Consider the following 4277-nt stretch of genomic DNA (forward strand, 5'->3'; position numbering starts at 1 on the left):
AGAGAGAGAGAAATTGTGGGACACTCAGCTGGTTTCCGGAGAATTGCCTGTTGGGTGTGTGAAACACCCTTCTTCCTACAGTGGATTTGGGTCCAGCAGCACCCAAAAGAATGAACTGCCTTTGTTAATTTATAAATCAATAAGAGAAGACAAAACGTGAATAAAAATGGACAAAAGATATGAATGGAAAGTTTTTTTTAAATTTTTATTTATTTATGATAGTCTCACAGAGAGAGAGAGAGAGGCAGAGACACAGGCAGAGGGAGAAGCAGGCTCCATGCACCAGGGAGCCCGATGTGGGATTCGATCCCGGGCCTCCAGGATCGCGCCCTGGGCCAAAGGCAGGCGCCAAACCGCTGCGCCACCCAGGGATCCCATAAATGGAAAGTTCACAAAAAAAATAAAAAGGAATAACCAAAAACATGTGAAAATATGCTCAATTTCATTCGTAAGTGAAGAAACGCCAACCATGTTGTTTTCATGTATCAGATTGATAAAAATATATATGTTTCATAATATTCAGCATGGACAAGGGTATGAGGAAATGTGACAAGCATAGTAGGCAGAAGTATAGACTTGAACAAGTGTTTTGGAGGAAGTTTGGCAATATTTATCAAAGTTTTCAATTTGTGTACATTATGATCCAAGAATTCCATTGCTAGAAAGTTACTTTTTATTTTTATTTTTAATTTTTTTCTTTATTTGACAGAGAGAGAGAGAGAGAGAGAGAGAAAGCACAAACTGGGAGAAGGGGCAGAGGGAGAGGAAGAAGCAGACTCCCCGCTGAGCAGGGAGCTCCAGGCAGGCTTAATCCCAGGACCCTGGGATCAAGACCTGAGCAGAAGGCAGATACTTAAACCACTAAACCACTCAGGTGCCCCAGGAATTACTTTTTAAACTTACTTTTTAAAAAGTAGCTGTCTCTATATTTTTAATAGGGTTAACCAAAAATATATAAATAGCTGTTTTTTAAAAAATTCAATAGAGTGCTCACTACGGCAGCACACATACTAAAATTGGAATGATACAGAAATCAGCATGGCCCCTGTGCAATGAAGACACACGAATCCATGAAGCATTCCATATGTATTGTTGAAAAGAAAACCACAGGCCCAAAATGGTGTCACTTATGTTAAGGCGCCACCAGTAAACCAAGACTTCATATCTAATCAACTGCAGTTTCAACCACCCCTCTCCAGAAATTACACTTTTAACCAGTCAATATGGGAATTTCTTGGTCAGTGATAGGAAATTTACTGATAGACCTCTTCCATTCCCCTAAGGAGGGTGACCTTTCCTAAAACAGTAGATTCTTTGCTAATAATTTATTTTTCTCCGTTCCCTTTCTGCCTTTAAAAACATTTCCCTTGGGGCAGCTGGGCAGCTCAGTGGTTGAGTGTCTGCCTTCGGCTCAGAGCCTGATCCCAGGGTTCTGGGATGGAGTCCCACATCAGGCTCCCCACGGGGACCCTGCTTCTCCCTCTGCCTATGTCTCTGCCTCTCTCTCTGTGTCTCTCATTAATAAATAAATAAAATCTTTTTTAAAAAATGGAAAAAAAAAAGATTTATCATACTCCAAAGTGAGGAAGTTATCAAAGACTTCTGCGGTCATATCAACCAAGTTTAAAAGGTTCCCCACTAGGGGTGCCTGGGTGGCTCAGTCCATTAAGCCTCCATCTCTTGATTTCAGCTCAGATCATGATCTCAGGGGCATGATCATAGGGTCATGGGTTTGCCTTAGGCTCCACACAGAGTCTGTTTGAGATTCTCTCCCTCCCTCTTCCTCTGCCCCTCCCCTAGCTAACTCTCTCTCTTTCTCTCTCTCTCTCTCTCTCAAATAAATAAATAAAAATCTTTTTTAAAAAATAGAAGTATGGGACGCCTGGATAGCTCAGTGGTTGAGCATCTGCCTTTGGCTCAGTTCCTGATCCCGGGATCCGAGATTGAGTCCTGCATCAGGCTCCTTGTGGGGAGCCTACTTCTCCCTCTGCCTGTGGCTCTGCCACTCTCTCTCTCTCTCTCTCTCTGTCTGTCTGTCTCTCATGAATAAATAATTAAAATCTTTTAAAAAATAGAAGTAATAAAAGGCTCCCACTGGCCAAAGATGGGTCAATCTGAACACCAAGAAGAAAAGTAACTGCAATGAATTTAAATACATGAACTGGCCACGAGATCATAATGGTGCTAATTGTCATTGGCCACCTTTGGAAGATGCTAGTGAACCACTGCAGTATTGTGAAAACTGATAAATAAAGACACAGAGAGAAAGTATCTGACTAGGTAATTGATGATATTGAAGAATTATTATTGTTTAATTGTTGAGATAGGACAATAATGTACAGCTAACTTGTCCAAAAGAGTTATCACTTATAGCAACATCTTGAAATATCTATGGATAAGATGAAATGATATCTGGGTTTGTTTCAAAGTAAATATAATTCTATAAGGAAACAAAGGTGTAATCAGTGGTCTACACCTATATTGAGAGCCTGACTTGGGCCCACATAGCTAACTATGATGTCTTAAATCATTTGTTTTGTTTTGTTATAAAAAACAAGAAAGAGAGGAAAGTCATGAAGTTTTTGTCTGCCTAGGGACAGAACCAGGACTGCTACAGAGAGAAGGGGACATTTAAGTAATATCTTTCAAAAAAAAATGACTAAGGGGGCATTTGGGTGGCTCAGTAAATTAAGTGTCTGCCTTTGGCTCAGGTCATGATTCCAGGACCCTGAATTCGAGTCTCGCATCAGGCTCCTTACTCAGCAGGTAGCCTGCTTCTCCCTCTGTGTCTATCTGCCATTCCCCCTGCTTGTGCTCTCTCTCTCTCTCTGTCAAATAAATAAAATCTTGAAAAAATGAGTAAGTTTTTGCCTACAGTTCCTAGTGAAAGGTGGAGTGTGAGCAAATGCATGGTGACCTAGAATCCTTTTCTTTTAAAATTTTATTTATTTATTTATTTATTTATCTATTTGTTTATTTGAGAGAGAAGGAGGAGCAGAGGGAGAGGGACAAGCAAACTATGTGCTGCACATGGAGCCTGATGTGGGGCTCAATCTCACAGCCCTGAAATCACGACGTGAGCCAAAATCAAGTGTTGGACACTATTCAACCGACTGAGCCACCCAGAGACCCCAGCATGGTGACCTATAATTCTATGTCATTTCTCGAAGAACTGAAAGGAGTTTCTGAAGCCAGATAGCCTGGGTTCAAATCTTGATTTTGCCACTTACTGTGTGGCTCTGAGCAAGTTACTCAACCTCTTGGTGCTTCAGTTTCTTCATCTGTAAGATGAGAATAATAATACCTACTTCATGGGTTGTTGTGAGGATTAATGAATTAACATGGGCAAAGTATTTACAGCAATGAGTGCCTGGCACATAGTAGGCACTTGCTAAGTGTTGGTTATTGTGATTGTAGTTGTTGTTGGGGTGTATCCTACAAGGAAGACATAACAATGGATTAGGCAGGAGAAGTGGATAGGATTGTAGGCTAAGGGAAGGAGTGTGGCTTTTATTTGGCAGCAGTCATTAAAGGTTAAAACCCTTCAATGCTACACTCCCAGCTAACACTGGGACTTGAGGACAGAAGCTTCATGTCTTGGGGCACCTGGGGGGCTTGGTGGTTGAATGTCTGCCTTTGGTTCAGGTCATGATCCTGGGGTCCTGGGATCGAGTCCTGCATCAGGCTTCTGCATGAGGAGCCTGGTTCTCCCTCTGCTTAGGTCTCTGCCTCTCTCTGTGTGTCTGTCATGAATAAATAAATAAAATCTTTTTCTAAAAAAAAGAACCTTCATGTTTCACAAGTGGTTGAAACATGAATTTCCTATATGTGCAATTAACAACTGCCAAATGCTTCAGGGCAAATTGAGAACCTGCAACTGTGTTTATTAGAACCCTAATAATTCCACATAACATACAAAATGCAGTACTGCACAAATCCTAGTCTGTCTCTGCTAGAAAAAAGAGAGCTAGACGTGGGCCGAGTTGCTATTTCCTTAACAGGAAGGAGGTGCCAGGGACTTGGGAAATGACTCATAAGGGGTGACATGACTCAGGATCCTATGAAACTGGGACATGTAAAACTTCATTAAGTCACATTTGGTGCAAGCAGTATGTATATTGATTATATAACTAAAGTATGCTCTAAGAATGTGTTCAAAGCTAGCTCTGATGAAGGACACTGTGCTTCTAAAAGGAATAATTCCAGGGGTGCCAGGCTGGCTCAGCAGTTGAGTGTCTGCCTTCAGTTCAGGGTGTGATCCTGGAGTCCCAGGATCG

At 41.5% G+C, this 4277-nt stretch overlaps 1 non-coding gene across 1 annotated transcript; it reads left to right on the forward strand.

The window, feature by feature from the left end:
• The first annotated feature begins 986 nt into the window (after positions 1–986).
• Positions 987–1090, forward strand: LOC119868608. Its single transcript, XR_005386598.1, has one exon. It is a non-coding gene; the product is annotated as a U6 spliceosomal RNA (small nuclear RNA).
• Positions 1091–4277: the final 3187 nt, after the last annotated feature.

Source organism: Canis lupus, chromosome X (assembly GCF_011100685.1).
Source record: "Canis lupus familiaris isolate Mischka breed German Shepherd chromosome X, alternate assembly UU_Cfam_GSD_1.0, whole genome shotgun sequence".
NCBI lineage: Eukaryota > Metazoa > Chordata > Mammalia > Carnivora > Canidae > Canis > Canis lupus.